This window comes from Cavia porcellus, unplaced genomic scaffold (genome assembly GCF_034190915.1).
Source record: "Cavia porcellus strain 051 isolate PalLab524CR breed Dunkin Hartley unplaced genomic scaffold, mCavPor4.1 scaffold_1, whole genome shotgun sequence".
Taxonomy (NCBI): Eukaryota; Metazoa; Chordata; class Mammalia; order Rodentia; family Caviidae; genus Cavia; species Cavia porcellus.
In genome coordinates this window covers 173,226,437-173,253,153 of record NW_026947484.1, presented here as the reverse complement: position 1 = coordinate 173,253,153, position 26,717 = coordinate 173,226,437, and the positions used below count along the sequence as shown (strand labels likewise).

General features: G+C 39.2%; 1 long non-coding RNA gene across 1 annotated transcript in view; it reads left to right on the top strand.

Moving 5' to 3' along the window:
• LOC134478543 (uncharacterized) overlaps positions 1 to 23,086 on the top strand; it is a 47,500-nt gene extending 24,414 nt beyond the window's left edge. The window contains exons 2-3 of the long non-coding RNA XR_010051252.1: positions 13,995 to 14,088; positions 22,957 to 23,086. This is a non-coding gene — a long non-coding RNA (uncharacterized LOC134478543). The remainder of the gene's footprint in view (positions 1 to 13,994; positions 14,089 to 22,956) is intronic.
• Positions 23,087 to 26,717: the final 3,631 nt, after the last annotated feature.

The following is a 26,717-nucleotide window of genomic DNA, read 5'->3' as shown; positions in this document are numbered from 1 at the left end:
CTACACTCCCACCAACAATGCAGGAGAGTTTCTTTTTCCCCATAGCCTCTCCAGTATTTGTTGTTGGTAGTTTTCTTGATCCTGGCTATTCTTTCAGGAGTGAGATGGAATCTCAGTGTGGTTTTAATTTGTATTTCTCTAATGAGTAATGATGATGAATATTTTTTCATGTATTTATTTGCCATTTGTATTTCTTCATCTGAGAATTGTATATTCATCTCAGATGCCCATTTTTGGATTGGATCTTTGAATTTTGGGGGTCTGATTTTTTAAAATTCTTTATGTTTAGACAGAAGTGCTTTGTCTGAGGGACAGTTCACTAAGATTTTTTCCCAGTTTGTGGGTTTTCTTTTCGCTATGCTAGAGATTTCTTTTGATGTGTAGAAACTTTTTAATAAGACGTGATCCCAGTTATTGATTCTGGGAAGTATTTCCTGTGCAGTTTGATTCCTGTTCATGAATTCTCTACCTACCCCTATGTCTTCAAGGTTTTTACCCAATTTGTCTTCCAATAGACTTAGTGTTTCTGTTTTAATATTCATATCTTTGATCTATTTAGATTTTAATTTAATACATGGTGCGAGGCATGGGTCTAGTTTTAGTTTTCAGTACAGAGAGCCAGTTTTTTCAACACCATTTATTAAAGAGACTGTCGTTCTTCCAGTGAACATGTTTGGCCCCTTTATCAAAGATAAGGTGGTTAAGTGTGTTTGTAGCTGTGGTTGTATCTTCTAATCTATTCCACTGATCTTTGGCTATTTTTTTTTTTTTTGGTCTTTTTCATTTTTACCAGTACCAGGGATCGAACTCACGACTGCCTGCTTCCAAGGCAGGTGCTTATGCCACTGAGCTAAATCCCCAGCCCATTGGCTATGTTTTTATTCCAGTATCTTGTTGATTTTATTACTGTAGCTTTTGTAGTATAACTTCAAGTCAGGGATTGTGATGCCTCCTGTCTTGCCTTTGTGGCTTAGAATTGCCTTTGCTAGTCTAGGTCTCTTCTGGTTCCACATGAATTTTAAGAGTGATTTCTCTAGATCTATGAGGTACATTGATGGTATTTTCATTGGGATTGCATTGAATCTGTATAACAGATTCATTGGGAGAATGGCCATTTTCACAATATTTATTCTTCCTATCCATGAGCAAGGGTTGTCTTTCCATTTTCTGAGATCATTTTCAATTTATTTTTCAAGGTATTATAATTTTCCCTGCATAGATCTTTTACTTCTTTTGTGAGATTAATTCCTAAGTATTTCATTTTTTTGGATGCTAGTGTGAAGGGTGTGGCTTCTCTTATTTGTCTCAGTGATTTTGTTGTTAGTGTATAGGAATGCAATTGATTCTGAGTATTGATTTTGTATCCAGCTACATTGCTGAATCTATTTAATATATCTAGGAGTCTTTCAATGGAGTTTTGGGGGTCTTCTATATAGAGTATCATGTCATCTCCCTTCTTTTAGCTTTGGGCTTGACTTGCTCTTCATTTTATAGATGTTTGAGGTGTAGCATCAGGTTAGTTATTTGTATTCATTCTGTTTTCCTGATGTGGGAACTCAGTGCAATAAATTTTTCTCTGAGGACTGTTTTCATTGCATCCCACAGATTCTGGTAAGTTGTATTTGTATTTTCACTTGCTTGTAGGTATTGTTTAATTTCTTCTTTAATTTCCCCTGTGACCCACTGATTGCTCAGGAGTGTGTTATTCAATTTCCATGTGTTTGTGGAATTTTTGCAGTTTCTTTTATCATTAATTTCTAGTTTCATGGTGCTATGATCCAATAACATGCATGGGATAATTTCAACTCTTTTGCATTTATTTACATATGTTCTGTGCCTAGTATATGGTCTATTTTAGAGAATGTCCCATGTACTGCTGAGAAGAATGTGTATTCTGATGTTGTTGGATGGAACACTCTGTATATGTCTATCAAGTCCATTTGTTCACAGGTGTGATTCAGTTCTGTTATTTCTTTGCTGATTTTCTGTCTGGTTGATCTGTCCCTTGGTGTCAATGGTGTGCTAAGGTCACCTGTTATAATTGTGTTATTGCTAATTTGGTTTTTCATTTCTATTAATACTTGCTTTATATAACTGGGTGCTCTGGAATTAGGTGCATATATATTTAAGATTGTTATCTCTTCCTCTTGAAGTTTTCCCCTAACCAGTATGTAATGACCTTTATCTCTTCTGATCATTCTTGGTTTGAAGTTCACATTGTCTGCAAACATAATAGCTACCCCACTTTTTTGGGGGTTCCTGTTGCATGAAGTATTGTTTTCCATCCTTTGACTTTCAGTCTGAGAGTATCCTTTTGGGTTAGATGGGTTTCTTGTAAACAGCATATGGTTGGATGTTGTTTCTTGATCCATTCTGCCAGTCTGTTTCTTTTAATTGGTGAATTGAGATCATTTACTTTAATGGTTATAACTGTTATATATTGGTTTATTGTTGACATGTTATCTTTCTGCTGTTGCATCTTTATCTTTCCATTCTGTTTGTCTGCTTTATTTAGTGTTTTTTTCCTAAGTGTATCTAAACTGTCTTTCAGTATTCTTTGTAGGGTTGGCTTGGTGATCATGAAGTTCTTCAGCTGTTATTTGTCATGGAAGTATCTTATTTCTCCATCAATTTTGAAGGACAGTTTTGCAGGGTACATCAGTCTAGGTTGGAAATCATTTTCCTTTAGGATCTGAAATACTTCACTCTATGTTCTTCTTGACTTTATTGTTTGTACTGAGAAGGCTTCTGTGATTCTGATAGGCTTTCCTTATAGTTGATGTGTCTTTTCTCTCTGACAGCTTTTAATATTCTATTCTTATGTTAGATTTCTGGGATGGTGATTATTATATGTCTGGATGTAGTGTTATTTTGGTTATGGCTATTTGGAGTTCTATATGCTTCACTGATCCTGATGTCAGTTTCCATTCTCATGTTTGGGAAATTTTCAGCTATTACTTCTCTAAATATCCTCTTGAGATCCTTGATGTTGTCCCCTTTTTTTCATTTATCTCTATCAATCTTATGTTTTTTCTTTGCATCATCTTGCAGCTGTTGAATTGTTACTTCCTGATTCCTTGTTATTTTTAAAAGATCTTTCTTTGCCTGTTCACTAGCTGCAATCTTGTCTTTGAGGTCTGAAATTTTATCTTCACTTTTGTTGAGGCAGTTTTGACAACTTTCAATGGAATTTTTCATTTCTTGTATATCACTGAATCTGTTTCATGTATTGTTTGTTTCTTTTATTGTTCATCCAGGAGTTCTATCTTTTTGTTTAGTTTCACCAATGTTTTAAACTGTATCTTCTTTAGATATATTCAGCATCTCTTTCATTTCTTTTATCATTTTTTTCTTTTACCTTGGAGATTATTTCTAGTTTGAATTCCTTTAAAGCTTCCCAGATTTACTTCTTTATTTCAGTTGCTATTATTTCAGGTATTTCAGGTGTATGACATATATTTTCTTCTATGTACATAGCTCCTAAGGTTTCTGGGAATGTGCTAGAGGTTTGAGATTGTATTTTGATCTTTTGTTTTATCATTTTCCCTATATTTCTGTGTTTCAAATGTTATTCCAAGGTTTCCCCTAGGCCTGTTGGAAATCTTCTTCTATGTCCTCAGCTCCTGGGACTCTGGCTGCCCAGTTCCCTGGATTGAGAGAGGATCACTGTGGGTGGGACAGGCAGGCCCAAGAGCTGCGGAGCCAGTTGAGTGTGGCAGAAAGCTGTGAAGTTCCTTGGCCTGTGGGATCAATGATCTTAAACTCCCAGTGCTCGGGATGGTGCCGGGCCACCCACCTCCAGCTGCCCAGTTTCCAAAATTGAAGGTGCAGGGAGGGCCAAGATCCCTGGAGCACAGCAGGAAGGTGGGAAGTTGGTGCAGGCAGGCCCAAGACCCGCAGAGCTGGTAGAGTGTGGCAGAAAGTTGTGAAGTTCCTTGGCCAGTGGGAGCAAGGATCTTAAACTCCTGGGGCTCCAGATGGTGTGGGGACACTCACCTCTGGTCGTTTAGTTTCCAGAATTGAGGGTGCAGGCAGGACCAATATCCCCGGAACCAGCTGAGCACGGTAGGAAACTAGGAAGTTGGTGCAGGCAGGCCCAAGACCTGCTGAGCTGGTCAAAGTGTGGCAAGAAGCTGTGAAGGCTCTCCGTTAATTTTGAAAGATAGTTTTTCAGGGTAAATCAACCTGGGCTGCAAGTTGTTTTCTTTAAGGACTTGCAATACTTTACTCCAAGCTCTTCTTGACTTAATGGTTTGTGTTGAGAAGTCTGTTATTATTCTGATGGGTTTTCCTTTATAGATGATGTTTCTTTTCTCTAACAGCTTTTAGTATTCTGCTCTTGTGTTGAATTTCTGGGGTCTTAATTATTATGTCTGGGTGTAGATTTATTTTGGTTATAGCTGGCTGTAGTTCTATATGCCACACTTATCTGAATATCATTTCTATTTCTTATGCTTGGGAAGTTTTCTGAAATTATTTCTGTAAATAGACATTTAGTGTCATTTTGTTGACCCCTTTTTCATTCACATTTATTATTCTTAAGTTATGTTTCTTTTGGTTGTCATGCAGCCATTGAATTGTTACTTCCTGGTTCCTTGTTATTTTTAGATTTTTTCCTTTCACAATCGCAAACTCCTCCTTGTCTTCAAGGTTTTAAAGTCTATCTTAGCTTCTTTCAGGCAGTTTTGCCAGCACTCAGTGGAGTTTTTAATTTCCTTGATATAAACCTTGGATCTGTTTCATGTATTTCAAGTCCTTTTTATATTCAATCAAGGTTTTTCTCATTTTCCTGTGCTCCTCTACTCTTTCATCTGTGTCTTCTTTGGAGGTGCTTAGCAACTCTTTCACTATATTTTTCATTTCTTCTTTTACCTAAGATAATATTTCTGTTCTAACTTTTTATAGCCTCATGAAGTTGTTTCTTTGCTTCTTGTTTGTCTCTTTACTTTGCCATCACTTTAGAAACTTTGGGTGTGTGAATCCTGATCTTTTCTGCACAATGCTGGACCAGCTCTACTTGGGTTGAAGGCCAGAGACTGCCTTTGGTTTCTTCATCTTGACATATTCCTGGGTTCTTCTGGACAAGTGTGTAGTGGAGTCCCAGGAACTTCCCATACTGGCTACAATTTCTCTGAAGTGAGACTGTTTGATTTTTCAGTCAGTGTTGGCTATGAGTATCTGATGGTGACCATTGGGTGTGCTGGTACAGGGCTGTCTGCTCATTTTCCAGCTTGCTTTGGCTTGCATGTGGCTGGTGAAGTGCACGCATGGGCAGGGGCAGCCCCCTGCCTCCTAGCTGGTTACCTGCACGGATATAAGATGTTGGTTGCCAGATTGCATGTGCAGGAGGGGGATCTGGCTGCCACCTCCTTACTGAGCTGGTTAACAGCAGGAAACCCCCACCATGGCTGTTAGAGTATGTGTAGGGGTGGGGCTGGTCTCTGCCTCCAGGCTGCGCTGGCTACTTGGTGGGGAACCTAGGTAGTGGCTGTTGGAATGTGCACAGGGGCAGGACTTAGTCCAAGCAACTTCCACCAGTCTGCTCCCAACTAGGAACTTCTGGAAGGAGCCTGCTGCAGTTCTGGTTCTGGGCTTATCTAGCCCGATTCCAAAATAGCTGCCAGCCAATTGCTGTCTCCTGCAGGAGGACTGAGCCCTCTGCAATCACTGCCAGCCAGTGCAGTGCTCAGCATCTGCCACTCCCCTCCCCCACTGGGTCTCTGCCTAGGTGTTCAGACTTCAGAGCCACCACCATCACCATGACCGTGCATCCCCAGGTTCCAACTGCTCCTCTCACACAGTGGGTCAGGCTCTGGGCAAAGGCACAGCCAGCTACTACCTTCTTCTTCATTTAAGTTTTTCTTTTTTTCTCTCTGTGTGGGCCTCAGTTCTCACTTTAGGACCCATTTCTTTCCTTCTTGTCTTCCCCATAATGCTATGTTACAGCATTTGGACTGTTTCTCTCAGGAAGGCTGTTTACTCTGTGACTTACTGTTCTACCATCTTCCCAGAAGTCCCTGATTTCACTATTTTCATTCCTAATTGTATTGTCTTTTCTTTCTTTAGTAAGCTTGGCTCAGGGTTTGTCAATTTTATTTAACCTTGCAAGGAGCAAAGTCTTCAATTCTTTGATTCTTCATTATTTTTAGTTGCATTAATTTCTGCTCTAATCTTTATAGTTTCCTCCCTCATATGAGTTTTGGGCTTGACTTGTTCTTTTTTTTTTTCTGGAAGCTTGAGGTTCAGCATTAGGTTATTTATTTGAGCTTGTTCTGTTTTTCTGAGGTGGTAACTTACCACTAGAAATTTCTGTAGGACTGTTTTCATTACATCCTATAAGCTCTAGTCTGTTGTATTTGCATTATTGTTTAACTTACAAACTGTCTCATTCCTTCTTTAATTTCACTTGTGACCCATTTGTTGTTCAAAAGGGTGTCTGTCATCTAATTACCATATGTTTATGAAGTTTTTGTGGTTTCTTTTGCCATTGATTTACAATTTCATTGCAGTATGGTCTAATCATATGCATGGAATAATTTCAGTTCTTTTGCATTTAGTTAAGAATGTTCTATGAGCTAGAATGTAGTCTATTTTAGAGAACATCCAGTGTGTAGCTGAGAAAGATATATATCCTGATATTGTGGTTGGAACACTGTAAACACTAAGTCTGTTTGTTTAAAAAATTGGTTCAATTCCTGTATTTCTTTGTTGACTTTTTGCCTGGCTGGTCTGTCTATTTGTGATACTGGATATGGAGTTCCCCCATTACAATTGCATTAGTGCTTATTTGATTTTTCATGTTTGTAAATATTTGTTTTATACAATTGGATGCACTGGTATTTGGAGCTTATGTATTCATGATCACTGTCTCTTCCTTTTAGATTTTTCCCTTAATAAGGATGGAGGGACTTTCTTTGTCTCTTTTGGTTAGACTTGGCTTGAAATTTATTTTGTCTGCAAATAGAATAGCTACTTTTGCTTTTTCCAGGGTTCTTGTTGCATGGAATCTTTCATGCTCTGACTCTCAGTCTGTGAATTTCTTTTTGAGTTAAATGTGTTTCTTGTATGCAGCATATTATTGGGTCATGTTTCTTGATCCATTCTGTCAGTCTGTGTTTTTTAGTTGGTGATTTGAGACCAATTGAATTGATGGGTATAATTGATGTGTATTGACTTATCCTTGTCATGTTACTTTCCTATTGTTGGTTCCCTTTCTTTCTCCCTTTAATTATTTGCCTTGCCTGATAGAGTCATTCTTCTGGGATTCATGGAGTTGTAGTACTTGTTATCTTTTCTAGAATGTTCTGCAGAACATTTTGGAGTCCTGGTTTGTTGGTCATGAATTTCTCCCAGAATCCTTTGTCATAAAAGTATCTTATTTATCCATCAATTTTGAGAGACAGTTTTGCAGGGTACATTAACCTGGATTTGAATATATTTTCTTTCAGGGTTTGAAATAGTTCATTCCAAACTCTCCTTCACTTAAGGGCTTGTGTTGAGAGTCTGCTGTAATTCTGATGGACTTCCCTTTATAAGTGATTTGTTTCTTTTTCTCTCATAGCGTTCAAAATCTTGTTTTTATTTGAGTTTTTGGAGTCTGAGTTCTGACTTCCATTGGTCCCCTATCAAAATGGCTCTTGGTCAGTAGTGTTCTCCTGGTAGGCATATGAACAGAAATAACAACAGCTGTAGTCTACAGCATCCACTGCTCTGTTCCACTGGTGAATTTCTCCATGGAGGCCTCTGGGCTGACCAGTAGCCACCATGCCTGTGTGGGTTCAAGTTGCTCCTCTCAAACTACAAGTGGGGCTCAGGGAGAAACCAATGTTGTCACCTCCCTTCTCCCTATTGTGACCCTTCTCTTCACTTTCCCTATGAGTTTTATTTTATTTATTTATTTATTTTTTGTCTTTTTCCTTTTTATCGGTACCGGGGATCAAACTCACAACTGCCTGCTTGCAAGGCAGGTGCTTATGCTGCTGAGCTAAATCCCCAGCCCCTCCCTATGAGTTTTAATTCTCCCTTTAGATCCTTTCTGAGTCCCAGGGACCTACTTCTCTGTTCCTCATGCTGCTTTATTCTTATGTCTGGATTCCAAATATTGGAGAAGCTGCTTCTCTGCTGCTTATCATTCCACTATCTCAGTGGAAATCCATCAATTTTTTGTTTAATTTTTTTTGTATAAAGAATTGAACTCATGACTGCGCTTGCCCGACAGCCACTGTGCTGCTGAGCTAGATCTGTAGCTCCTTAAATTTTTTTTTTGTTTTTTGGTCTTTTTCCTTTTTATCGGTACTGGGGATCGAACTCATGACTGCCTGCTCGCAAGGCAGGTGCTTATGCCGCTGAGCTAAATCCCCAGCCCCGCTCCTTAAATATTTTAATATCTGTTTATTGCCTAGTTTTTCTATTTTTGTCTATCTAATCTTTACTCATTTTCCACTGAGATGTTTTGGAGTTTTTTGCATTGTAAGAGTTCTTAATAACAATTTTGTAAATTTTTCTCAGTTTTTAGTTGATTTTGATTTGTTAAAATTAAGAATATTATTCTTTATGGCTCTCTTGTTGTAGTTTTTTAGGAAGTCATTCATCTTTGTGTGTGCAACCATTTTATCCATTTTTCAGTGATTTTAGTTTTTTAAAGGCTACATAGTTATTTCATATTTTTTAATTTTGGCAGATTTATAGATTGAAAGCTAAACTTAATTAAGGTAGGTATTTTGCTTTTCTTTTTTTGGAACCATGTTCATGAGCTTGTGTGCATGTACTTGTGAGTTTTCTTGGGTCTCCTCATACATCAGATTCTCATACCTACCTACTTTCATCAGGCTATGGTTCTGTGAAAGATTAAAGATGGCCACAAATACTTTGTTACATTGATATTGAAAGGTAAAATTATCAGCCACTGAGAGACACAGGTGCCTTTAACTCCTACATTAGCATGTCTTCAAAATTTCTTTTCCTTTGCTTCAGCTAGTAGCAACATGACCCTGAACTGCACATGCCCAGAAATGTTTGTGTTCAGCATCTTAATCTAGAACACATCGTCTCTGTTCTAAGCAGAACATGACCAAATGTTACAGTACCAGGCCCAGTTACTATACTCCCTCCACCACCTATAATACCTGACCAGACACTTAACTTGGTCACTACCATCTTTATCACAAGAGTCTCTAATAAATGACTTCTCAAAACTAATAGGTAAGATATTTTCAAGCAGGAAAGACCTCCATCTTGTAAACTGCTAAAAAAGTATGGCTTCTAGATAGTCGTCACTCTATAGTTAATGGTCATCTTGGGCTGCCTGCACATTGGACTCTGTAAGAGACCATTTTAGTGAGACATGAACTCAAAAGAGCTTGGACAGCCCCACCACTATGACCTTGCTAGCTGCAGCCTGCTGGCCTCTCTCTTGGTCTTGCCTTGCTGTTTTCCTAAGCATCCTGGCATCGTTGGTTTCCTTGGGTCACTAATGCATCTTTGGCTTCATTCCCATAGCGTCATGCACTGATGTCTTTGGAGCTCCTTGCCTGGCTTCCCAGTCCTTCCTTTGAAATCTGGATGGAAGTTTCTATGACCCCCCCACAATCTTTGCATTTTACATACCTAAAAACAAGCATCATGCAGATGATGCTGAGGTCTGCCACCAGCTTGGGGAGTAGTCAGGTCTTTTGAGCTTCTGAGTGCCTGGATGGCTGAAATGAATCTTGGGGAATTGTTTCCTGTATGGTCCTTCCCTAGCAGAGGGCTTATGGGCTTTCTTTTAGATAAAATTTTCACACTTTTCACCTATTAGTCTGCCATGGGAGGAATCTTGCTAGTTTCTGTGGCATCCTCAAGGCCTCCTGCCCCAGTCCAAAGTACTTGCTTCTTGCTAATAATTATAATTTCTTTACCAACCTCAACTCCTTTGACCCTCAACTATACATGTGATTCTTTTCAGGCCAAAATTTAAAATTTTCAAATACTTTTGCTCATTTTTTCAATGATCACTATAAAATTGGCTAAAAGCAGTCAATCATACCCATGCCACAGGCTGAACATTGGGATGCCTTGGTCAGTTTGTTTTATCTAAATTCATGAAGTATTAGGACATGGATAAAATATAGACTCATTTTTTTCCTCAGGGTATAACACACATAGTCTCTAGTTCAATGTCCAACAAAGTTCTCATTGCAATCTGCAAACTGAAGCCTAATGGCCTTTACTGTCCATATTCCCCATCAGCATTCTGGTCTAAGCTTTGGCCAGAATTATCTATCATTCTCTGCTTACAGCATTCTTCTTCTTCTTCTTCTTCTTCTTCTTCTTCTTCTTCTTCTTCTTCTTCTTCTTCTTCTTCTTCTTCTTTTATTTTATGGATAATAAAATACAGCAAAATAAGACAGAACAAAGCCAATCAAAACAACTCAGAGAAACTGGTGCAGAACTTCAGGGCAGGATACTGTGATAACAATAATAGGTACCATGGTATATCTTTTTATCTTCACAGTAGTTGTCCATTCAATCAGTTATAGCCAAATCAAACTTAAAACAGAACACTATAAAGCCAGTCAAAACAGAAAATTGAATAAAGAAAAACAATCAGAGCAAAACAGTGAAAACAATATTGGTCTTCAAAAATGAGCTAGAAAGGAAATTCTCCATATTTGCTATACTGCATACTGTCATCCTTCCAAGAGATGCTCAGACCTCTGGCTCCAGGTCAGCATAATCAGTCAAACAATACAAGCATTTGGTTGCTTTGTGTACCTTAGCTGCTATCAACTCAGGCTGACTTTGAAATCATCCAGTTGCTAATGGGGGGAGAGGTAGGTAGACAGAGACACAGGGTGTTTGATTCTCAGCCTGTGTTCTGGTAGGTTCATGGGAGACACTGACTTTTTCCATCTCTGGCACACCTGTGGCTTGCACTGCTTTCTGGGAAGGCTTGCTCATTGCTTTCTTGGTTGGTCCCCAAACTTCCAGCATGGCTGAGTTTCTGGGAGATTCTGACTTGTTCTAGCATTCCCATTCTTCTATAGCCTATCTCTAGTCCTTTCCAGACTTCTGCAAACTGTTTCCAAAGGCACCTGAACCAAATGATCAAATACAGTCAAAGCAATGAACCTTACTTCTCTGGTACAAATTTTCTCAATTAGTTAGCTTTCCAATTGCTGAGGAAGAATACCTGACACCCACAATAGAAGGAAGAGGTTCATTTTGGCTCATGTCTTCAGAGGGTTCATTCCGTAGCTGCTTGTAAAGCAGAAGTTAGAATGTCATTAGTTCATGGACTAATCCACTGATGGGTACAGTATTCCTATTACCCAGTCACCCCTGAAGCCTACATCTCTGAATATATGGGACTTTTGGGAGACATGTTAGTTCTAAACCATCAGAGAGGATTTACTAGGTTCTATATAAAAAAAAAGTCAACCTTGTGAGGCTCTGACTCATGAAACTGCCTACATCAAGTCTGTCAGGGCAATAACTGTATCCTTGCCCTTTATCTGGCCTAATAAAAACTGAATATTTAGGAAATTTAAAGCACATATTCCTTCCATTATAAACCTTTAATGACTTTTTCCATAATTCCAGACCCTTTAAAACACTGATAAAAAAATTCTAACCCTATCATTACAGACTTCTGGTTTGATCTAATCCAGAAAGTTTTGCCTTAGGTCTCAAAATTTAATTTGGAGAATTTACTGGGGGTGAGTCCTGTATGACCCATGAGAATACCTGTTTGTTTGCAGGAGCTTTGAAAGAACCCTGTGTGCATGCTGGTGATTTTCATGTTGCCAAGTTCTTTGCTCACTTCTCACTTCTTCAATTTTACCTTGTGTGGCCATCCAGTAGTATCGCTTCTTAAAACACATTTTTTTTCTACCTATTCAGACCCATGTTCTCAGCAAAGCAATCTCCCAGCTGATGTCCTCCTTTTTACTCTTGTACCTCTAAGTCTGTTCTCTAATCTTCAGGTAGATAGGTCTTTGAGAAGTTAATTGAGATCTTGTCATTACCTTGCTCACTTGCAAGGAATTTTGATTACATTTAGGCAATTATTTTTCCCTCTCCAGTTTACAAGATATGTCCCCAACTATCTGCTCTCCTCTTCTCTCCTCTTGCATTCTTTCCTGCCCGTTCTTCTTGGGCTTTCTGTTGGCTCACTGAACACTTCAGACTCATTCATATTTTAAAGCCTTTATATTAGTTATTCTCTATTCAGAGTTGTCTCTCTTTTGGTGCTCTATGATTCTTTCTGCCCACACAATCACTGTACATTTTTCCCATGTAGTGGTTGGTTTGTTAACAGTTTCCTCCTGATGTGGTTATCTCCACAAGACCACATACTTCGTTTCCCTTGCTCACTATGATATCTCCAGGACTTCTAAAAATGTCTGGCATGCCACGGTTATTCATTGAATTAGCATTTTTCTTTTCATTGCTTGATTCTTTTCTGTTACCTTTGAGCCACATATAATAAAGTGTGACCATACATCAAAAGCATAATGAATCATCAGGCCAGGAAGCACACAGGAAGCAAGTAATTTTCCAGAAACATTATTTTGCCTTACAATATTCAGTGACTCTTATAACCCTCACAATAAAGCCTGAACTCAGGAAGTCCAGCCTAGCTCCATCTGTCACTTTGGACTTTGGTATTAGTTAACTTTTCTGTTCTGAAACCAAATACCCACAGTTTAAAAGATGAGAGGTTTAACCTAGCTCACCTACAGAGAATTCATTCAGTTGATAGTCTGCTGGCTCTGAAGCAGGACTATTATGGTGGATGCATGTGGTGGTGCAAAATGTCTTAGTTCATGCTTTCTAGAGCACAGAGCAGGGCAACAGCCGTACCCAAGAGGAAGCGAGAGGGGACCAAATATCAAGCCTCCATGGTTCACTTGGACAAACTTAAAAGTGCGCTCCACCAATCCCTTGGGCAGCTCTCAAAGCCAATCAAGTTGACCTGACCAAGATTACTGTAACTGTCACAACTTTGCTGCTCCATGCCAATAGCTCTTCTCAGTAAACCTATCTTTCCCCCTAATATTCAGCACCTCGCCTTCCTGCATTTTTGACTATTGTCTTAACTGGAATGCCTGTCCTTTTTATCTTATTATAACCTTCTAAATCCGCCCTTCACCCCACTTTACCAGGTTTACCCTTCATACAAGCAAATTTTGTTTAGTCATATGATCTCAGAAAGTCCTCTCACACGTACCATACCTTTCACTTATTTTACACGTGTTCCTGATTGTGTTCACTAAACAAGTGAAGAAAGCTAGGGAAGGTTGCTTTGGTGAGGGAGGCTGCATTGTGTGAGAGAGGCTCCAGGAATTTCTCCCTTGTCTCTGTATCAGAGGAGTCTTACTCCTGTTTTGTACAGTGTAAACCCATCCTAATCACAATAAGATTTGAAAGTCAGCTGGTGGTGGGAAGAGACTCACAAAGAAGCCGAAACACACTTTCCTGTGAACTAGGGTCTGCCATGGAGAACAGGAAGAGACCCAGCACAAAGACAAACCACATCTTCCCCTAAGCCAGCCAGTGGGAAACCAGAAGCACATCACTCCTCCACCTCGGGGAAGCAACGGGCTGATTCAGAGGACTCAGGTTGAGATGATAGCAGCTGAGGTGAAAGGAAGAGCTCTATGCTTGTGTTGTTTGATGGACTTTGCAGGCCTGAGCTGGTGGTCTGGGCATTTATTTGGAGGAAGGCAGTGTGCACTGTAGCAACTGGGATTTTCTCCTGTCTCGTTTTGAAAATTCAATGTTTTGTTCCACTTAACTGTTTTGTTTTATTTCTATAACTGGTAACAAGCAAATATTTTGAAGATAACAATATGCAGTATAACAACCATTGTTAAATTCCTATCATCTTGTTTTGAAATATATATAGCTAATGTTTTTTTGTTGTTGTTGTAGTTATCATTTTGTTTTTGTTACTGTTATTTTTTAGGTTTATTTCTTGATTTTTCTTTTTTCTCTTTATAAAACTAAAATAGAACCAGCTGGTAGAAACTGGATGGCTCAGCTGTGCAGAACAATTAATGGAGAACAAAACCAGTTTTTGCTTCAATGGGGCTACTATTTACATAGGTGGGTAATTTTGTTTTCCATTTACTGGGCATATGGTGTGGGCAACACTTATCTGTACCCTCAAAGGATGGAAACACCTTCAGATCACATTTTTTTTTTCTTTTAAAAGCACTGTTTGAAACCTTCCAAGGTTCCAACAATAATGCACCAGAGTGGCCAACAGAGTCCCGGAGACCTAACTTGTTTCTTTGTTTTCCCAGCAAGTAATGATAGCTTAGGATCTTGCCCACAGACTGCTGCAGTTTCAAAGCCTTTTCACTTTTCATTTAAACGAAAGCTCTGCCATTAATTCATTGAAACCATAGCTCCACACCTCATTGTCTTCTGTACTTCAACAAGTTGTTGAATTTGCATTATACAATATGCATGTATAATATGTCTTGGAGAGCATCTAAGACTCAGAGTGATTATTGCTTTGAAGTTCTAGAAGCAGGGAATTCATTATCTTCTGCTATAAATACAAGCCTTTGTGACACACCACTCTATGAAAAATATGCATCTATTGAATTAAGTTGCTTTGGCTAAAATGAATGCTATCAAGGTGCTTTTAAAAATATTCTAACTTCTCAACATTTAAGAATATTAAATCAGCAAGGTTGAGAGGAAAAGGGCCTTAATTGAGTAAAGTGAAAACATCTTTATTAAGCATGCATGAACTGAATAATGAGAACTGTCTTAGTTTCTTTTCTCTTATTCAAAGACAAAATACCTGACAACCAAACTTAAGGAAGGAAAGATTTACTTAAGTCACAGTTTGTAGACTCTTCAGTCCATAATCAGCTGGCTCCAAGGATGATTGATATGGCACAGGGGCAACAATTCACAGCAGTGGTGGAGAGAAAAGGCAACAAGGCTGTGAAAGGGAAAAAAGGAGAAAAAGGAGCAAAAGAGAGGAGACTATTTTGCACTAATAAGGAGAAAGGCATGAAAATACTAGCTGGTGTTTAGTGCATGGAAGTAGAATTCGAGGATAAAGATAGCCCTGGATAATGTTCTCAGAGGCCTTAGAGTGTGCTAAATAGTACACGTGGGACTTCTTTAGCACTCAAAGTAACTGAAAGAGTAGGCATAACTATTTTATATTTGACTAATTTATTATTTGACTAATGATGTGGCTGAGGCTCTGAGGAGTTGCCCATGGTTATGTAGCAGGTAGAACTTACACATCTTAGAACTCATTGCCCACAGATTCTCAGCAGGTGAGGAGATGAGAGCAGAACCCTAGTTTGGTTCCAGTTTTTGACTTTCCAAAGTTTATCCACTGCTTGGGGCTGGGGATTTAGCTCAGTGACATAAGCACCTGCCTTGAAAGCAGGCAGTCGTGAGTTCGATCCCTGGTACTGATAAAAACGAAAAAAAGCCAAAACAAAAACAAAAAAAACCCACCAAAGTTTATCCACTGCTGAGCTTTTTCTAAGATTTATAGTCACAGTAAAACTTCATTTGGAAAGATGCTCCACACTTTGCCTTCTAATTGACTAGAGTAAAAATTTTTCTTTAGAGCAAAATCCTCAGGGACTCATATTCTTCTGAGATTTGTTTGGAGTGGTCTATGAATCAAGCACTTGGAAGGGCTTAAATCTGTTATGCTGAGTCCAAGGGCAGGCTGGAGATCATCACTGGCGATATTTAGGGACACACCTCTGGTTCATGTGCTGGGCCGTTGTCCAAATGTCACACGATAGAGAGTTTTGGGTTAGTAATTCTGAACGCACAGTGGATGTATTTTTATAAGTCAGGCTTGGGAGGTACATTTTCCTTCACGGCATTCTCAGGAAATCTAATGTGCAGGGATTCTAGCTCCCACTTTAAGAGAAAGAACAGGCCTCGTTAATTCATTCTCCAACTCCCAGTTTTGGTTGGTTTGGTGATCTGGTGTCTTGTTAGAAAGATGAGCTCTTGTACCTTAATTATAAGCCTGTGGTTATTTTTAAGTTACTGTTATGATTTATCTGATGATTCACTGAGAACGCATTATGTGTAACTGTGTGCCACTGTTGATCTAGGCACAAAGAATTTGACACATTTCCTGCCTTCACAAATTCACAGTCTGGTGAATACTAACCTAAAATTTGATGAATACAGGCACTAAAATTCGATCACAATATGCCTATATGAAGCAATTGGAGTCTATAATTTAGATCTTGCTCCTCCCCAATGCCATATATTAAAGGCCTGTCATCAAACTGTGGCTTGATTGGAAAGTGGTAGGACTTTCCGAAAGTGGAAACTACTAGAAGGAAGTTAGGTTTTGGGGCCGTACTAGGACCACAGCCTCTTCTTCTGTGTCACAGCAGTGATGAAATGAAACTTCTTCCTCTGCCCTGTGCCTCTGGCACCATGAAGTACAGTGCCACCACAGGCCCAAAGCAACTCATGGGTCAAGTGTCCATGAGGTAAAGATAAAATTTTCCGGTGTGCAAGTTGTTTATTTTAGATATGTTGTCATAGGGGAGAAAGCTGACTAATACAGGGAACCGCTTACAGAAGCACAGAGTAGGCCTCTAATGCAGTAGTGGTAGTGGAGGAGGAGAAGGATATAGAACATGTCGAAAACTCTTGCCCAAGATCTGAATGAAGAGGAGTGGGCTGGGTGAGGAGGTGCGTGTGTGTGTGTGTGTGTGTGTGTGTGTATGCGTGTGTGTGAATACTGAAGAAAGAGGGAGCAATTGTTAACTCACATATAGGCGAGTCAAATGGACTTTAAGACAGATTGCAAAAAGAGCTGTAAGTATACAAGCAGTAGGTCACAAGGGGTCATGCCTGGGGGAGGGAATTTATCTTAAAAAGCAATAAAAAGTGACAGTGGAATTTTCCAATTTCTGAGCAATCACTGACTGTTGTGTGAGGGACTCACTGGAGGTGTTGATTGCTAGGCAGGACAGGCTAAAAGCAGTGATTGAACCTCAGCTAGTGTGCAGGAAGAGAGCTGCAGAGATGGAGTGGAGAGATGCTAAGGAAGGATCCCATCTATGTTCTAAAGCAATTTGCAAGTTACAGTGTGACCTTTGTGGTGACAATGTCAAGGTCTTTTTCTTATTTTAAACTGCAGTGTAATTTACCTATAGAGAAATACATAGATCTAAGTGTATATTGTGATGAGTTTTGACAAGTATTATGTAATTCACATTCCTATTAGGCTATTGATATTTGTTCCTGAAAGTTATTTCTTTTTTTTGGTACCAGGGATCGAACTCATGACCTTGCACTTGCCAGGCAGGTGCTTATGCCACTGGGCTAAATCCCCAGCCCTCTGAAAGTTTTTTTCTATTTCTCCTCAGTCCCTGACTCTCCTCTTCCTGCAGGAGACTATTGTTCTAAATTCTCTCATTGCAGAATAATTCAACCTATTCTACAACTTCATGTGAATGAATTCATACTGTGTTATTCTTTTGGGTCTTGATTTTTCACACAGTCTGTTTTTGAACAGTATCATACAGTATGAGTATACTGAAGTTTAGACATTTGGGTTTTGTCCATTTTTTGGCTATTATAAATAAGTCTTTTCTGTAAATACTTTCTGGGGCCATATTTTAAGCTTTTATAGAATAGGTAAATACCTAGGTATAGAAATAATGGTCATAGGTGGATATATAACTGACAAAGAAACTGTCAACATTTTTCCATTAACACTCCTTCCTGCAATGTGTGAGAGTTTACAATGGCCACAAGTGTTGGACAACATTTGGTACTGTCAATGTTTTTAATATTTGCCAGTAGGTTCTTCATGGTGGTGGTATTTGCACTGCTCTAATGACTAATGTTCTTAAGAACTGTATCATGTGCTCAATGGCCATTTATGGGACATACTCAGTGACATATATATTCAAATTTTTACCTATTTCCCTTTTGGGTTGACTGATTTTTGAAAAAATTCAGCTGTAAGAGTTTTCGATATAGTCTGAAATCTTTTCTGGTGAGCATCTTCTGTGTTCTGGCTAAAATATTTCTGTTTATCCCAGGGTTGGGAAGATAGGATCCTCCACTTTGACTTTTACGTTTAGATCTATTATCTGTTTCAAATAAAATTTTGATTGATGCCATTACTTTATATACACATCTAGTTGTTTCTGTACAATTTGTAGAAAAGACTTTTTTCCTCCTTTGAATCATTTTGGCCTTTTAAAAAAGGAATTGAAGGTATAAATGAAGAGTACTTTTGGACTGTATTTCACTGGTCTGCTTATCTGTTTTTGTGTCAATACCATACTGTCTGGATAATTTCACCTTAAGTCTTAAAATGTGATAAATTCTTCAAAGATGTTCTTTCAAAATATGGTGTTAGATATTCTAAGTCCTGCGCCATTCATTATGCAATTTAAATCAACCTATTGACTTTTAATCCAAAGAAGCCTACTAGGATTGTGATTTAGATGGCATTGGGTTTATCAATCAGTAATAGCAAACTGTGACATCTTAGCAATATTGATTTTCCAACCTGAGCAAAAGTAAACACCTCTAGTCTTTTAGGCCTTTAACTTCTCTCAACATTGTTCAATAGTTTTCAACAAGGGGTGCAAGTTGGCAGACTTTTTTGTAAAAGATTAGGTAGTAAATATTTTAGATTTCATGACCAAGAAGCAAAATCTTCAATTTCAGCATAATATTTAACATAATATTTTTTATAATCAAAAGCTATGAAGTGAGCCAATACTCACCCTTAAAGAGGTATGGTATGGTATCTAAATTCTTTCTTTTAGCAAATTTTTTTCCAGGAGAGTATTTCCTCATTCTGCACTTTTTCATTACACACCTATTCTGTGCAAGGACCTAAGCTAGGTGCTGGGGTTGAGAACTGAAAAGTCAGGTGTGCCTTATAAACACATTTCAAAAACCACTAAGTGATGTTAAGGGAACAAAAGAAGTGTGAAGAAAAAAAGAGATCATGCTAGAGAAAGAGATCAGAAAAAGCCACATGAGGAAGCTGATCAGGGAAATGGCCTCTTTGAATAGGTATTGATACATGCGTGGATGAAAGGGATGCTCTCAGAAAGCCATCTGGAGAGCAGCAGGCTCACTACAGGTTGCTGGTGACCATGAGGGATCCGGTTTCTGTTCCTTATGTCTTAGAAGACTTTCTCTATGAGGCTGCAGGCTGCAACTAGGGTACATTCTTGCTGTTGAGTTGCATTAACTGCTGAACTGTGAGAGTGATATGCCCTAAAAGAGCCACTGCAGGAATTATGGCCTAAGGAGCCCCTAGGAGCTTCTGGAGAGGCCACTGGAACCTGCACACAAAGATAGTCCAGCTATCAGGAATCCAGACTGGCTTACTGCATGGACTCCAGAGTCAGTCTTTCAGGATCTGAACATTCTTCAACTAGTGGTTTAGGAGCTGTGGAATTAGGGAGAGGTCTCAATCTGGGGGTTAGTCCTGGGTTCCAAGCGCTCAATTACTCCAGTTGAGATATGTGACACCTTCTAGGAGTATAATTAAATCTTTGCAGTCAGCATCCCTTCCACTTGACACTTCTTTTCATTTATTTAGAAGCACCATCATTTCCCTGCTTAATACAAGGAATGATCAAGATACACAGTCAATGCTTAAATAAAAACATTTATTGTAGTAAAAACACATTGCCACTAATCCCCATTAATGTCAATAAAGACACATTTATTATAGTAAAAGACACATTGCCATTAATAAGTACTCCCCTTAGCTTTGAACATACTTATCCCGTTGTTCTTGCCACTTTTTAAAGCAATTCTGGAAGTCTTCTTTCCTGAGTATCTTTACCAAGGTATGATGAAAAAAACAGTGAATGCTGCCTCTGCGTGCTATCCACAGAAGGAAAAGCTTGTAAAAGCATTCTAGTGTGCCTGCGTCTACCTTCTTCACTGCATCTGGTACCATGCAACTCCCAGCTCTTCTCAAAATCAAGGCGACCCTGAAAGATGAATGTTTGAATTGATTCAGAACATCAGGGCAGCAGTGACAGTGCAACAAAAGACACAAGAGCCTCCAGAACTGCTTTGGAATCTGACAAGAACAATGGGACAAATGTTTCAAAGCAAGGGGGAGGATTTCACAGAAAGTTTTTTTACCATAATATTAGATGCAGCAAGTATGTGTAACAACTCCCAACAAGGAATGTAGTCGTTATGTACTGGAATATGTACTAATAAAAATAAAAACTGAGAAAAGCAACAGTTAATAAGTCAAAACAAGAAGAAAAAGTTCATCATTTGTTTTGGTCACATCTCATATATCAATATTTTCTTTCCTCAAATAGAGAAATCTTTTTTTTATTAAAAAGAAAAATTAAAAAAGGAGATTAAGATAAAAGAGGACCTAACAACATAACAACATAGGTCAGAACAGAACAATTTAAGCAACATAGTGTTTCACCACAAGATAACCCGACATAGCAGTAGTTACCAAATAGAGAAATCTTGCTGTTATGGTTTATGTTGGTGGCCCCCAGGCCTCACATATTTGCAATATGCATTCGTGATTGGTTCTTAATTTGGAGGGGTAGTTTCCCTCAGGACAGAATTGGGTTAATTTATTTTTTCCTTTGGTAATTCAAAGAGATTATTTTACTTTTTCTGTTAAAAAGTTAGAAGTCATTGTTTTTCTGAATGTAATGTATCTTTCCCCCCACTCTGGCTGCTTTTTAAGATTTTTTTCCTTTTTTTCATTCATTTGACTATGATGGGAATTTATTTGGTTTTCTTTCTTTTAAAAGTTTATTCTTTTTGTAGCTTATTGAGCTTCTTGGGTCAGTGGGTTGTTTTTCATTAAATTTGTAAAATGTTGGCCATTATTCTTTGTGCATATTTTCTGCTCATGTTTCTTTTCTGTTTCTTTCTAGCTGTCTAATTTAAAATACATTGGATCCAACTTTGTCCCAAGTGCCACTGAGGTTGTGAAAATTTTTCTCTTTATAATTTAGTTTTTGGTATTTTATTTTTTAGTCTGCATATTTTAATCATCCTGTCTTAAATTCACCATATTTTTCCTTCAGTGTACTTTAGGATGTTAAATCCATCTGATGAAATTTTAAATTTTTGACATGGTGCTTTTCATTGCTAGAATTTTATTTGGATTGTATTTAAAGTTTTCATTTATTTGCTGAGTCTCCATGGGATACTTATATTTTCATTTAAAACTCAATATATAGTAGATATTTAAAAGCCTTTACCTTCTAATTCCAACAGCTTTGACAATGTAGAGTATGTTTTTGCTGTTTTCTCTCATATGACACATTTTTTGGATCCTTTCCTTGTCTAGTGATTGTTAATTGTGTGCTGGATATTGTAGAAGTTATGTTTTTCACAGAGTTGAATTCCTGTTGTCTTCCTTTAAAGTACAGAGTTTTCTTTTTTTCTGGCATATTTGATCTTGCTAAGAACTTGTTTCAAGGACTTGCTGGAATGGGGCCTGATGTACTGTAGTACGGTAGTATAACATATGCTTAAACATGGCCTTTCCAGAGTTTCAACTGGATGTCCAGAGTTAAAATGACCTTGTTGTCCTCTGACTGATGCTAATTCCAGGGGTATGTGATTTCTGTTGTCTCTGTTTAGCCCTTAAGCTCCTGTAGCCATTTGATGCTGTGACTCTGTACTTGTAAAGCCTAGCATTCAACCAAAGGGAAATGCATGAAGATCTCTATAACTTCTCTGTATAGCATCTTTCTTTCTTATACCATGCCCCCCAAATTCTAGCTCCTCCATAGCCCCCAAACCTAACATACTTCACAAAACTTCCTGGGCTCCACTTTGCCAGGCCAGTGCTTGAAAACTCCATAGCCAGAAAGCTGAGGTAGTTGTGGGGGCTCATCTGGCACTTTTATCTCCCCCAGAGTATCACAGTAGTATATTATTTTTTGTCCTGGTTTTATGGTTATTACAACAGGAAGGTAAGACCTTTAGCTGTACTCTGTCATGGCTAGCACTAGAAGTCCCAATGTCTACTTTACAGTATCTTTGTTTTTGCAGAGGTTAAAACAGTGGCTAGATGTAGGTGCTTAAGCTTACTTGAATGATTATGCAACCATTTTATTATATGACCTGGCCAAGGGAACATGGCAGAATGAAGAGCAGACCTCAGTCTGCTGGTCTGGTATTAAGTAGGGCTTCTTTTTTCTCTCTCTCATGGTTTTGATTGAGGGCTCAGAGTTCATCCAACAAACTCTTTTTGAAAGAAAGCTTAACTTCCCCATTAATGTCTTTTTCTTCCTTCCTTTGTAAACTTGACACCCACACTTGTGTTGAAACCACATTTAACCTTTTGGGATTCACTTTGAAGGGCCATGGGGGAAACACAGGGAAATGTCCAGGATTTTTCAGTACGCCCTTCTCAGTTTCCTTCTTCATTTTATAAAGCTGCAGAACACTGCTGGGAGGATCTAGCTGATAAAATCAGGAGTCGCTTTCCTGTTTTATGAATAATCTTAATTATTAACCTGGTACTCCTGGGGCAATTTTTTTTTTAGCTTCCATTCTTTCTGCTTAATATTGAAAGACTGATTTTTATTGAAGCAACTTTCTGGGAGTGGCTGCTGAGGGCAATGAGGTTGGAAAACGTATGTTCGAGTGAGAAATATGAACTAGAAGGCCCCTAAAATCTGAGTTCCACTGCTCACGAGATGTGGAATACTGAGTAGTTTTCTCAAGCTCTCTGAGCCTAGTTTCTTTATGCATAAAATGGGAATAATAATACTTTTTGGTAAGGTTAAAACAATTGGTGAACAAAGGTGAAATACTTAGTGTTGTAGCTGAGGTGCTTTATTGCATGACTGTTTTTTTTTTCTTTTCCTTTTCTTTGTTGGTGTGTTTTCTTTTTCATCAGGGAAGCACAGGACAGAGATTTAACAATCAAAAAAGCATAGTTTTTGCAATCAACACGTCTTTTCTTTACAGCTCATGACCTTTGGGACTATGGAAAAGTCACAACACCACCTCAAGCCTCAGTTTATTCAGCTGTACAGTGGAAGTTCTGATCCCTGATTGGTAACATTATTATGAGTTTGAATAAAAATTGAGTACCTTAAATGTGGCTGCCTGGGCTCATTTTGTGGCAGGTGCACAGGGCTTATCATTTCTCACTAGCTCTGAGCCAATCCTACCACGTGCTCTGGGACCAGCTGTGTGATGTGTCTAAGTTCCTTCCATTCTGCATTCATTCTGACCCTGTCCTCTTCCTCTGTGGGTGCTTTTGGGAGAAATGATATGCCCTGGTGATTTGCTTTTTGAGATATGATTGTGTTTCCCAGAGCAAGGCAGAAACCAGGAATGCTCTCTGGCACATAGTTGGGAGTCATTCTAGAAAACCAACAGGGAGTGCCTAGGGCGATATCAGCCACCCCTGCTGCAGCCTCAAGAGAAGCCTTTCTCATCTGAGAGGACAAAGCAGCACCCTTGGGGTTCATGAGGTGTTCGCCATCAGGCAGGCCAGCAGAATCCAATGCCTGATTGTTTGCTTAGGCCCAGGGACATCTGGCAGCTGACCAGTGCTCAGCTACCTCGGTCTTTGGCCCATAGGTCCTAGTAAGCAGCAGTGCCCACAGAGTGATTCATGCCATCAACCAGTGATTACACTGTGAAGACACATGGCCAGATGTTAACTAAACAAAACATACCGTGCAGAATGGACTTGCAGAGGCTTGCTATGGGCCACTTGTGGAATGTGGAATATATACACAATTTTTTCTTTATACCACTTATAACTGTTATAGCCTAAATCTAACCGTTTTACCTCATTGTCTGTTCTGTATGTGTCATTTGGCCTCCCCCTCCCCATTTCCCCTTTTTATCCAGCTAGGTTAAGTTTCAATTCCTAAAAGGCTGTAAAAGCCTTAGGTATCAGTTTCCTGTAACCCCCTCCACTACCCCTCATTCGGCTATCTGTAATAAAATTTGCTGTTCATTAAAAAATGCTCTCCTCTGTAAAAGATTGTAAGATCTTACCTAGTTGATATGTTAACCATTGTTGCCCTCTGCAAATAACAGATGTGGTGCTAAAATAAGCTAACAGGGGCTATTAATTACTGCTAGGTTTCTCTATTCTCTGCTAAGGAAAAAAAGATGTTTGCCCAATCTAAACTTGCTTGAATGCAGGGAAACTTGCTTGTTAGCCCAACCCTTATCTGAACTTTGCTCTTCCCAATGTAATTGCGCCGTTTCTGTCCTATAGTACACCCCAGCCCCCCTTTTTACATTGTGAGACCAGCAGCTGTTTTTGGTTTTTACAGGATAAAAGCCCTGACTTCTAGCTGTGAGGCCCACGTAGTCTCCGAATTGGCTCCTGGAGACTGTGACGCCAGGCCTGGCCTAAAATAAAGCCTTTGCTCCTCAAATTTTAATTTCTTTAACTTCTTTAATTAAATTCTTTAATTTCTTAATTTTATTCCGGGGTCCGAGTTATCACAATAACAATTTACCACTTAGTAGTCCCTTTATTGTCTCCCTGTCTTATTTGTTTTCTCATCACTGAGACACAGTATCTGATACCCACAGTTGTAAGAAGGAAAGGTTTATCTTGGTTCACAGTTTGTAGAGGTTTCCGCCTATAGTGAGCTGGCTCCAAAGCAGGGCATCATGGCAGAGGAGAATTGCTCATAACATGGTAGTCGAGGGACCAAGAAAGAGATCAAGAGCAATGGGAGGGAGATAGACCCTTCCAGGCCACGCCCATAATGACCCACTCCCTCCAACCAGGCTTCGCCTCCCAACATCACATTCAGCTACCAACTTACAGTGAACTGATTCCCTGAGGATTATCATACCCCAGTGATCCAGTCACATCCTAAGAGTCCCACCTAAGAGCACAAGAGGCTTTGGGGGGACATTGAGATGTAAATCATAACATTACCCCACTCCAACTTCAACCCAATAAACAGAATTGTAAAGGGCCCAGTAGCTCTCTGTCATTCATGGCACCAAACCGTGACACATTGACAATACTTACTGTCTCTTGAAAGAAAGAATGACCAAGTCCTCAAATCATTGTTTACCATTGCATTATAATTTTATAATGTCCATTAGTTGGTGTTGCTTTCTTATACAGAGAACAGAATTTCCAGGTCATTTCCTGATATACTGATTATTGGTATTTATTGAGCATGGATCAGGAGCCCTGGAAGGATCATTTCCTCCCCCCTCTATGGGTATTATCTCCTTTTGCCTTCTCAAGGGCACTGTGAAGCATGTACTTTAATGATGCCACTTTGCAGATGAGGGAAGTGAGGCGCAGATGGACTAATTCAGCTGCCTGAGATCTCACATCTAGACCATGGCAGAGCAGAGAACACAATGCAGGTATATTCAGCTTCAGAGCCTTGCCCTTTCCCTCAGATGCCAGTGCCTTGAAAATCTGTTTCTTGACTCTGGCAACACATTGGAATTAGCTGTTTTTTGCCTGGGCTGTGCCACTGTAGACTCTGATTTAATTATTTAATTAGTCTAGGATTTATCCTGGGCCTTGAGATTTTACTGTGTCCCTAACCCCTGTTCTCACTATGTGCAGGCCAAATTGAGAGCTATTGCTCTGAAGGGCAAAGAGATGGACATGGAACCAGTCAAACACTTTTCTTTGCTGGGTCCTGTAGGCAGAGCTCCCTGAAAGATGATTGCCTATCATGGTTTCCTCAGATAAATGGACAGCTTGATGTGAAGAGGGCTCTGTGTGAAAGGTCACCTTAAAAGGCAAGAAGTGATTTACTCATGGAACACTAGAACAAAGATAACTCTGGCATAGTGTAGCTGGGACTCTAGAATTTAGGGCTGGAAGTGAATTTGGAGATTGTCCCTGAGACCCAGAGAGGTTAAATGACTTGCCCAATGCCAAACAGTAAGGATGTGGGCAAACTGAGAAACAGCAACGCAGTCGATGAGATGTGGGTCACATTGACTGATGGCTCCTGATCTAGAAAAAGCCTTCAGTCTTTGTGGTCTCAAGCATCACAGTCAGAGGTCCCTGATGGGCACAGTGGGGAATGAGGAACACTGTCAATGTGGAACATCGAGGCCCTGAGATTCACATGTTGGCTCCAATTACCTTTCTCTTTCCTGCACTGAAGAATTGAAAAGTTCTCATGTGCTTGTTGGAGGCTTTTGCAGTGTAAGGTTACATGGGGAATTTTGCTTTCTCTTGGAGAAACCCCAAGTGTCCTTCTACATACTCAAAAAGGGAAGCTCCTTTGAAATTTGAGTACTGTAGGTATAGAATTGTTATCTCTTTCTGATCAGAGGATAAAACTGAAACCTATACACATATTTAGCCAGGCCTCACAGTTTGAAAGTTGGCAAATGTGGGCATAAAACATGACTCTTCTGCCTCTTGACTCATTGTATTTTCTAAAATTCCATTTTGGGATGTAATTATTGTTATTGTCTATAATTATGATGGTGCCTGAGACAATGCATGGGTAGAAGCAATATAAATAAGGATAGTTGTCAAAATATCTGACAACCAATGTGGAATCAGCATCAGTCAGTCAGAATCAGGTCCAGGGGAATCCGAGGGTACACCACCTCTGTGCATTTTGACTGAATGTTAGCTGGGCTTTAATTGGGTACTAAACTCCTCTGTGGACACTGCACCAGCATCGAGAGAGGCAATGGAATAGTTTTCCTCTTTGCTCTATAGTTCTGAGGGATGCAACTTCTGAGAATTGATTAAA